Genomic DNA, 12370 nt, shown 5'->3' on the forward strand with positions numbered 1-12370 from the left:
TCTTTAAACAATTTACTAACGCATCGTATAATTTTTATGCAATAACGTTAATATTGATATTAAATTTAAAAAAAGAAAGATAGTTCTTAGATATTAAATAATTTTATAAGTAGACGAAAAATTTTAAATTATTTCAATAAATATTAGTAAAATGTTACTATTGTCCCTTTACGTCTTACGAAATATACCCTTCACTAATGGTCAATTAAATGGTGTAATATTTATATGATGTGTTTCATTTATCTTGAATTTTCGCTTTTAATAAATAATGAACAAATTGTGTATAAAACCTGCACCATCGTTATTTACCACGGAAATTTGATGTTTATAACTCATAGAAAAAAATTATGATAAAAATTAATGACTAAATATTCTGTATTGATTAAATTTGCGAATTCGATGTTATAATACAACTGTACATGTAATAGTTTTAGTGTAAAGAGCGTCGCTATTAGTTATTTAAAATATTTATCAGTAACAAACTCATACAATATTAATATTTCATATATTACAATATTTGTTAATTATTTAAATAATTTTGTTTGTAATAGTATAGATAATATGAATTAAAAATTTGTTTTTATTTAAAATACAATCATATAATTCAATAAAATATCAACTAGATTTGTTTAATATTAAACATGTCTATACCATGAATAATACATTTATCTATATATATATATATATATATATATATATATATTATATTATGCGTATGTATTAAAAACTCAATTTCTTTAAAAAAAAGTTGTAATCAAGTCGAAATCTTGTAGTAGTAGATTGAAACAAAATGATTTGTTATCAGTAAGGTAGTAAAATTTTGGGATTGAATATGGTCCCCTAGAGGCTGTCTGCACTTTAGAAAGTGTTTCGTATTGGAATTTATTTAAATCATGTTACTACTTGCTTACAACCAAGTTTAACTGTGCGGAGTCCAACAGTCCCTCCCAGATCACAAAAATCTACTCGTTCCATACCCAACACCTAAAAAGGTGTTTGATGTGAATGAATGTAAATAATTCTTGAAATATCACCCCTGTCCTATATTTAAATTTAAACTGATCCTGACATACTGACATTTTTAATCATATAATATCCGTACCTAGTAGCTTCTCTATATCTATTTGAATACTCAATGAGAAGAGTAAAGGTATTATTTAAAATGTTACTCTGCTCTTAACACTGCCATACTGCTCACACAGTAATTGTTAATGACAATATAAACTTTGTATTTATCTAGCACCTAGTATGTTATTAGTATCAATACGTTATTCAACATGACGTTTTTATATTTACAAGTGTTTGGATTTATAGTGAAATCTTTAAATACCGGATGCTTTTGGTCACTAACATTTTATACACTATTCAGAGGATTCAGTTTGTAGTTAATTCTGCAAAAAAACATTCGCCATTTAGAGATGTCCGCTATGGGATGTTTCAGTATATAATAAAAGATAAGTCAGAATTAATTAAAACCATAGTTTTAACTTTAAGTTATTCTCGTAGTCAATCTATATTTGCTGTTCTATTGTTTTAAACTATTTAATATAAGTTTGAATTTATTTCTTTATAACGCCCAATAATATTTTAGAAATGTATATTATGTTCATATATTCTAAGCAGTAGACTCATTAGTACGTGTTTTTTTTTACTCTATTATGTGACACAATTAATTAAGTCACTTCTGTGAGATGAAAATTATTTTGATTAAAAAAACGTACAGTTTACATTGTATGACTGATAGAAGTTACGTAAGCATAGGATGGATTATAGAAAATGACCCGAGGAGCAGATTTCTGAATATTTACTTTAATTAATGTAGTAAGGTTAGTAGGAGCTTGCCAATGACTTATTAAATGGTTAAAAGTTTGACATCTGTGAATTCAGAGTTTCATTGTAGTTGGTTTTAGGCTATGTAGTACCATTTACATACCATATTGAACATTTTAAGTATAATATTGTATTGATTTGACTTATTTGTATAAATTAAATAGACAATATTAGTAAAAATAATTTAACTAAAAAATCTTTATACATCATAAAAAATATATAATATTTATAATACCTATATAGTATACTGTTTTCATATTTATTGTAAATTACAATTACAATCAATATAGGTATAGGTATTGTGTTTACTTCAATATAATATAATAAAACAAAACGTATAATTAATATTTTATTTAAACAGGTAATTAAATTATACTTTTATTTTAAATCTAAAAAAACTCCAACATTACTCATTTTAAAAATAAATAAATCACTGACTGAATAATTTACGAATTTAATTTGTAATTCAAATCAGTGCAATCGAATGATTATTATAAGATTGTTGATGAAAAGTGTTGATCGACATCCTGATAATCAGATATTTAGCAACATTTGTGTTGGTGTGTCACCCTAGAAAACTTCAGTCAACCGAATACGACGTAAAGTGAATACTACATTCATGACATCACGAAACATCGTCCCAAGTCAGTACCCACGCTATTTTAAACTAATTCTCACTCTTACAATTCACACTTAAAGCTAACTTTTACAATATAATGCTCTACAGTCTACATAGAACACGCTAAAAGTACCTATCGTTCCATTTTATCGGGTGCATTAGACTTGTTTTCCTAGTGTATACGATTTCATTATATTATTGATTATAATCCATTGAATTTTCAACGGTTAAACCGAATAAGTACAACGATTTAAGGCATCTTTGTCAACCATCTGTTTTCAAGACTCTTCAGAAGAAAAGTTGAAAACAATATATTATTATCAGTTTAAAATGGTAAAAGTCATAACGACGACTTTATTACAAAAATGTTATTATTATCTATTTTGCAATTTATGAAAAACTAAATACAATGTACCTTATAATAGCCAATAAGTTTTTTTTAATGTAAATGTTTTTGTTGTTTGAAATGAATTCACTTATCTTAAATATCGATAGTTTTAGGTGTATACAAACTAATACAAGTAATAATAATAATAATTTGTTTGTAATAAGTTATAACTATAATACAATTATATATGTAGCACTGCAATATTTATTTGACTTTAAATTAAAAGTAAGAAAAAAATTTTAATTGTATCAACATTTAAAAATTCATTTGATATTAGTTATTAAATTTTAATTAACCACAGTAAAACATTTTTTGAACCAATTTTGATTATTTATAGTAAGTTTAAAAACCAAGGTTGTATACAATTTAAAAACCAATGGTTGTTGCAATATTTTAATTAAAAATGTAATCAATATTTTATTGATATTTCTTGATATTTAATTAAGATTAAATAAATGTTGATGGTTTCAAAATTATACATTATAAAATTATAATGTACAACCTATTTTAACACATTAAAAAATTATAACCTAACCAAAGAGTCGTAATCGTGGAAATACGGAGTATCTCTGTTCCTATATTATGTGGGAGATAGACAGAGAAAACAAATGCTGGTGTAGCGGCTCCTTAAGTCTTATTAAATATTTCAATTATAACGTAAAAATAGATCCACTCGGAATCTTAAATTTAAATTAAACAATTATACAACGTTGGATGAAGTTTTTAAATATTTTAATTCCAATCAAAGTAAAACACTAGTACAATCGTTATGATTGACAAATGCTGTGTGAGTACAATCGTACTACGTACCATCTACCTACGTAGGCATCTATTGTTTATCTAAATATAAACTACAATATAAATTCTATATATGAACATTTTGAAATGAAAATTAATGTTAAAATCTATGCAATTAAATAAGAAAATCATATTTATTATACTTACTATTATTTATTAAAGTATAATTTAATTTTAAAATAAGTGAAATATAAGTATCATAAAAATGTATTAAGAATTAAATAACATTAATTTGATAAATTAATTATATTGAACATACTATAGATAATAAATAATATAATAAAAGTAAATATAGGTATTCAACAATAGTAAAATGTATATTAAACAGGTATAATTGCTAGTTACCCATGCATAGAACACAAAGGTAAGCAAGTTAAAACAATATTAATATTATATAAGTAAATATTTAAACAATGTACAAAAAACCAAATGTTTATTTTACACATTGAAAGCGCATGTAATAGATATGATGTATGCAAACAATGATTGCATACATGTTATTAAGATTAATAATAATTTTAAATCATGAATTAATTTAAATAATAAAATGTAATTGTAAATAGATTCAGCTCTACCGCGGGCCGTCATTTGATGACCCATGGAGTAGACCAAAAAAAAATAACCAATACAAAATATATTTTGATAGTAAAACTTTTTCAGATTTAGTCTAATATTAGATAGATACTTAAGCAAACTTAATATTACTCAATTTCGTTATTTTTGTACATCTAGTAGGTACAACGTAATAATGTATGAACTTCTAGTTTATTATGAGTAGTGTATATTCTATATCTTCTTCCTACTAGGTTTTTATTTATTCGACCATTAATGTTTTATTATTATTATTATTATTAAATATAAAAGGAAGTTCTTTCTACCAAGTGGCCAACAAGATCAGATTTACCAATAAAAAAATAAAAACTACAATAAAAATTTAAAATCTAATTTTTATTGCTCCGAATAGCGAAGACAGATGCAAAAAACTAAAACCCTTTTGTATCATAGTTAAACCAACACATAAATCTCTTCATTTAGAATCAATAATTTATTATACGTATTAAAAGTGTCCATACACACTGACTGCTAGGCTGTTTGATTCGATTAAAAATTGATAAGATAATGCTGGATAAAAATATTGAAGAAGGATTATGTTTATAAAATTCATTTTGTATAATCATACAATATTATTTCAAAAACTCAACTCATTGTAGCCCGCAATGTATAAATACCATTTAGTGTTTTTGGGATATGTAAAAATATAATAGAATAAATCAAAATAATTAATTCAAAGATTTTATTCATTTTTTAAATTTAAATCACAAATAAAATGTCACTTAACATTCATACATTCTTCGAGTATATAATTTGAATAAAAATAATGCACATTACAGTTGATATTTAATATTTATAATATAATGTGAGTATTAAAGTTATTATCATTAAAATAAACTATGTAAATAATAATATTATTACGATTTTTTTTTTACATAATTTTGTTATCAACAACAGATTTATAGCCGATATAATTATACAATCATTTACATTTAAAATCAAATATTAATCGAGCTAATATTTTTTTACAATTTATACATCCGTGTTTTTTTGTCGTTAGTAATGTATTTTTTTGAAATGTCAGTTTTTAAACGATTACAGGATAACTATAATTATAGTCATGAAAGTCATTAGACTATTATTTAAAATCATATTGTGCAATATTATTGCTTGATGAATTAGCACATCATTTAGCAATACAAATAACTGCAGATAGAACTTATTTCTTAAGTAGGGTTTTCGCATTTCATGAATATAGAAAATAAAAAATATATATATAATCATAGTTATTTTCCATTGCACATTGTATGCAATGTGAGAAAATACATCATTCAAACATAATTATGTATTTTATTTTTTTTATTTATAACCAAATATTATTTTTAAAAGGAAAATCGTTATAAAATGCACTAAATAATGTAGATTTACCTTTAAGAGAACAGCAATGAAGACAAATAAATTATTACTCACATGAATATTTTCGTTCCATTAGGACTATACCTACATAAAAAACCTCTATCGAAGAAATTAAATAGTTTTTTGTTATTTGTTTATGTAATGAATAAATAATATTATACATATAAGCAATTTTAATTTCCGGAAAATATTTATGACCCATGCAAAAGTTTTATTGAACAGGTCGTTCCCTACCTTATCAGTAAATATTTTATAGCTGTATTATTTAAATTTATATGATATATTTTTCTCTTTTGCTTGCATTCACTTTTGATCGACCAAGCGTAATGATATAGAAAATTCACAGTATCTGGGGTAATACATTTGACGCATGGCACTTATTTTCTCAATCAGTTTATGTGATTTTTAAAATACTATTTTATTATTATAATATAAGCACAATTTTTATTATTACTGCTAAAATATATATTTTTTTAAATATTATTTATGTTATCTGTTTTAAATATTTTTTTCTTTTTTGTAATGAAAAACAAAATGTGTTTTAAAATTAAACTATTTAAATTACGTTATACTTATCTATGTAAAATGTATATCATGATATTTTATGAAAAACAAGTCTAAAAACAATTTACTGAAATACAATTGTAAAATAAATATTCTACAAAAAAATTGTTTATATATATTATATTACTTGAATATTATCTTGTTAATCAACAATCAATAATAAATGTACATAATAATAAGAATGTTCAACTTAATCTTGTATCGACTAAATTAAAATAGTTTTTTCACTTATCTTTTATAAATTTAATTATTTTTATTATAAAAAAAAGTTCATGTTATATTATGTTTTGGAATTATGGTTTACAAATCATATTATGGTCTTTAATACATAACTATATTCATAATATTGTTTCTTAAAAAAAAAAGACTGATTACCAAATAATGCATCTAAAACGCTGCTTACTATCCATACATAGTTTAATATTATTATAATATAGTATTTATGAATGCTTAAATATTTTCTACCAGTTTAATTTATACTTAATATCAATCAAATAATATAGTATAGAAAATTATACATTCAAAAGTTAAGATTATCGATGTCCAACTCTTCGTAGACGATTAATACATATTTATGAAATAGTGGCTAAATTAAACAAAAAAAAAATGTGTGTGCGTGCAATCGAAATTTAGCCATCTAGAGCACGCGTAATATAGATTTGCCACCTAAAGGAAAGCTAATTCCTAGAAAAATTGTATGTCTTTGCGGAGCTAGTCTTAAAATATATAGTTGTGGCAAGAATAATACAAATTTTAGGTTGAACTTCACAAGAAAATACTTACAAGTCACAATCTACATCATAAGTGTGCGATAGGTAAATTTGATATTAAACTAAGATAGATTTATATGATATAAACACAAAATATTATATTATTAGTGGAATTATTGATAATATGTTTAAAAATAAGCTTAACTGTACTATAGTTGAAAAACTTTGTAACAATAAGGTGCATTACTAATTTTAAATTTTAAGTATTTATACATAATGTCCATATCCCAATATATTTAACAAAAATTATGTTATCAGTACAATATACTGAAATTTAATGTTTATATATAATTATGTTGAATTTGTATGTTATTATAGCGTTAAGATTATTATAGAGATTTCAACTGCATATACAAAAAAAAAAAAAAAAATGTTTATTGTGATACTATGCTAATGTTATTTTTTATTTGTATTGTTACAATAATAAACAATCAATTTACTTCATAATTCCAAATGTAATAACTAATGACATTTAAAGCGAGATTAGGAAAACTATGTAATACGATTATTTAGTTTTAATACCTATCAAACGGTTTTGCATCTATACTACACAGTACGCTTAATTTAAGACTTGTAAAAGTAGTTCACATTACCGTTTAAAATTTGGTCTATGAAATATCTTAAATTTTCAAAAGTAATTTAAACTATTGGTACTTTACACTAAAAGCTTGATACAGTCTCGAATGCTTACTATGAAATATGGTTGCTCGTCGATATTGTTAAATGTGTTTATTTTCAATTAGTTTTACCAAAGCCAAGAGTAAACTATAAGTACTTTACATGTGTGACATCACATTGTTCAATGATAACATAATCAATTATACAGAAATTCTTTTTGTATAATATACGTGTTAATATTGACGAATAAAAAATCAATAGATTAAAATAAATAATAGTTATAGTCAAAGACAGAGTAATTTTGAACAATGAAGTACAGAAACGATTACGTATAACCAGATAAGTATGGAGTAATTTAAATTCCCTAATTTCAATAACTATAGATTGAAAATAATAATAATATACTCTATACTTGCGATGCATTCTAAAAACATGCAGTATGTTTTGTAGAAATATTTTTTGAAGAAAGAATGTTCTTTGTCTTGTAATGATAAAGAATATTTTTCTTAGTGGTTTTAAAATACTCGTCGTATTTGAACTATATGTTTGTATACTTTACAGCCCCTATAATTAGCTGAGGTATGATCATCGGGACACGTGACATTTACCACTGTCAACTGAGTCACCATTTTCTTTACTTAGTGTAAGTATTATCATGGGGTTTTGGTGACAGTTATAGTAACTATTTGCTGTAGACGTGCTCAAGTGACAATTCAATCGTTGGGGGAATAAAATAATTTCTCTTGTAGAACAGCAATGTTGAATATATTCAAATAAAATACATTTTATAAAACACCGGCTATATTCAACTTACAATATTGTATGTCGGTAGTTTACAGAGAGACCTTGGTTGCTTGTTGATTTTGTTTTTGTTTTTATTTCAAGACTGTTTTGAAGCACAAGGCCCGTTTACATTGGTCTATCATTTGTTATAAATATATAATGTGCGTACCTATTGCGTATACATTTATAAATATCCGTTTTCATGGTGTATACTCTGTATACATGTATGTATATTTTATGCATATTATGTACAAATAGAGGTGTAAAGTTTGTTTATGACTGCGGCGTATCCTAAACTAGACAGTTTAGGATATGTGGCAGCCATAACATTCAAGAACTATATTTGTAGGTGGCGGTAAGTGGGCAGCAACTTTCACTGCGGTCAACCGACGGAAATTGGTTTGCGCCGTCTATACGGTTTTGGTACGAGGTGGAAGTTTTGTTAACTCGTGCGATTTTATCATCGCGGCTTGAAACGATTGGATCAAGTTTAGTTGGTATTAGCATTTCAAAAATTGAATTTTGTCATGTAAAATAGTATGACAAAAGCAAAGTTCTAATTTATCATTTACGGTACCTTAGACTGTACTTAAAAAAAAAAAAAAAATTGTTTTGAAGTAATATTATAATTTACTAATCAATTAAATATCATTAAATACACATTGGAATATTGACAATAGGATTTAATTGAATTTAGTTTTATTCTTATGAGCTTAAATTGTTATATTATAATATAATAATTACTGTGATCAAATGTTTTTATTTGTAGTTACTTTTACACCTTTATTTTTTATTTATTTGGTAAAATAAGTACTTTGAAAATTGTATTACTTGAATTTTATTTTTTGATTTAGTCAATATTTTTTTATGTGAGGAAAAATGGATCGATATATTTTTTTTAAATCTTAGAATAAATTCCACGTCATCATCACGCCTTTGTCAATACGCCTCTCATATTTACTCAATGTATAACATTTATATAGTATATATTGTAAATATATCAATTAAAGTCATTAAAAAAAATCTAAGAAAAAGTTAACTTCAATATTGGGTTTCAAACGTAATAATTAATCATTACTTCGGATACAAAACAATTATATTTAACCCCCACATCAGTAGCTCACCTTACTTTTTATACCTCTTTTTTTTTTAAATATAGCAGTGAATATAATTTTATCGTGTTTATCAAATAATGTAAGCCTGACTTGGAGTTACGATTTACAACTACAAGTTCAGTCATAAATGATGGTAAATTTTTTTTACATACTATGAAAATGACAAGTAAAATATATCTATATATATTTATCATGATGTTTAGAAGGGAGCAGAGAGACCAAAGTCATGGTTCTGTCTATTTTTTATTTAAAAAAAAAATATATATATAATGTCACCCCATAAAATATTTAATCTAAAACGTGTGTAAACTCCAGATGTAAGGTTTTAGAAATATGTTTTCATACTTTTTTTTTATTAAGTGATTATTCATAAAATGGTATTTAAAATATCCAAATTTCGATATTGATATCTTATTTAGACATTTAATATTTTTTTTTTCATTTATTAGTTTTAATATTATTTACTGAAAATATAGTATATATAAATTTCAGTTTAATCACCGAACTTTACAGAAACTTTTTGTATATTTCATCAGAAATCCGAATGATGATTTCATATACAATAAAGATACAATTAATAATATAAGAAATAAAATGTATTTATATGTAACAAGTTATCTGCATATAACGGATTTATATGTGTAATTTTTGCTTCTTTTTAGTATAAAAAAATCTTAGATATATAAACATAATATTTTAAAATAGTCATCATATTTTTAAAATGTTATTTAATTATACCTATTTTTAAATATTTTTTTTTTCATTTCCTAAATAATAAAATATGTTAAAACTGTATGAAAAATATAAATATTTAATCAAATGAAAAATTGTAATAGTATGTAAGAACATTTTTTTAACTTTTTCAAAGTACTATCATGTCTCAGATAATATAAAAAATTGTATTGTTGCTCATTTACGATAGTTTTTTTTTTTTTTTTAAAGGCATTATTTGTATACTCAGTTATTATATGAAATAGAGTGCAAATGTAGTATGGGATTTGTTGCAGTCAAGTGTATCATTATTCTGGAGTACTTTTTTTCCAAAAATATTCTAAACTAAAAATAGAAAGTTATACTGTGGAGGTCAATATAAGTATTATATATTTATATCTATCCAACGTAGTTAGAATGAATACCTATTTATAAAAAATTTATTTGTTTAAATGTATATATTGCTACTGTGACTAAGAAATAAATAAGTATAGGTAGTAATACATTTTGGACAACTATTTTGTCTGTCAAAGGTGGAAACATTAGACTTTTTGCAAATTTTTGCACACGTATTCTTTGAAACTCGGAAAGTGTTTATAGTTTTATTTTTCATCCTATATAGAATTTCTATAGAGTATCTCACACAGAAATATTGTTTTGGAACACAAATATTAATATTTTTTTTAAAATAAATAAGGTTATAATTGGTTACATAAATAAAAATACTTTTATTTAACTTATACATATATATTTATTAATTAATTTATGTTTGTAAATTATTATGCTCAAAAACTACTTAATCTACTAAACCAATTTTGAGGAAAATTCAGAGATTTTTTTTAGAGATATCATAAAACTTCAAGTAAATGAACCACATTCAACAATACACCATATGCTATATCGAATCCACCATAGGTGATTGTCAATTATGTAAGTCAAATTGTTCCCAAATTAGAGTACATCAACGCCAATTTTCCCGTAAACTTATATAAGTATGCTGAAGTTCCTAAAACCAAGAAACATTTATTATATAGCACTGAATTTTATACTTGTTCATTTTTTATAGGGAAAAGTAATATTATACAGATACCTAGTAAATTATAATAATGATGAATCTATTTTTCAAAGAGATTCACTTCATAGAATAATATCGAACTAACCAAAACCCTTATGGCTTATTGTTAAAACACTTCCTTAAAGTATAGCATTGAATTGCTTGAAATGTAAACGAACCGTTCGATCTTTTTTTTCCTGTAGTGAATAAGTTTTTCACATTAAACGATAAATCATGTTGAGTTCGTTGCGATTTTTTGTTTACTTTTTTTGTACTCGACGCTACCTGCAACTTTTAGTTGGCCCAGTTGGCTTTTAATAAACCTAAAAAAATGAATCAAATGAAACTTAGCAGTTAAACTATTAAGTGTGCCTAATTGTAAAAGATACGTAAATAGTAACTCAAGTAAAACTAGAAGAAATAAAAAAAATAAGCGCGATCGCTACTATGAATAATTATTTTTTCAATCAATAGAAAACAACATTATTTTTTTATTGGTTCAGATGATAATTATAGAGAAATATATTTATCTAAATCAATAATTTGTTGATATCCAATATATTCAATAGTTACCAACATAATGATCTTGGTTGAATTAATTTTACAAACCATATTCATTATTTTAATTAACTTACCTAACTATGCTACAACCTATGCGTTTACTTTCTTATAAACTAATACTATCAACTAAAGTGTTAAGTGCAAATAAGCTTTCTAAGGCGTCAAGAAATGATTTTTATATGATTATGTTGTAATAGGTAAATATTTAAGGGATCATAATTTAATTTCGGTGGAAGTCCTACGTCTAACTTTACGTTAAATCTTTTCCTTGAAATTAATTTGTTTGAATACTGGATTAATTTTTTTTTTTTTTTTTTTTGATATGAATATTTTAATTTTTAATTAAATTATTTTGACTTTTTACGATATTTATAGTCATTAAATTAAAGATTAACCATACAATTCTAAAACGTATATAGGGATACTTGATGTCTAAAGATAATTATCTTAATGTTCTAAAAAGTAAAAAAAATGAACAATTATGTTTGATTAATATCGTCAACTTAAAATAAAAAAGAAAAAAGAAAACAATATGTATATACATATCCGTCCAACTACTCAAAACATTTGTTGCAACTAATCAACGATCGA

The sequence above is a fragment of the Rhopalosiphum maidis genome, chromosome 1, assembly GCF_003676215.2.
Source record: "Rhopalosiphum maidis isolate BTI-1 chromosome 1, ASM367621v3, whole genome shotgun sequence".
In the NCBI taxonomy this organism is placed as follows: domain Eukaryota; kingdom Metazoa; phylum Arthropoda; class Insecta; order Hemiptera; family Aphididae; genus Rhopalosiphum; species Rhopalosiphum maidis.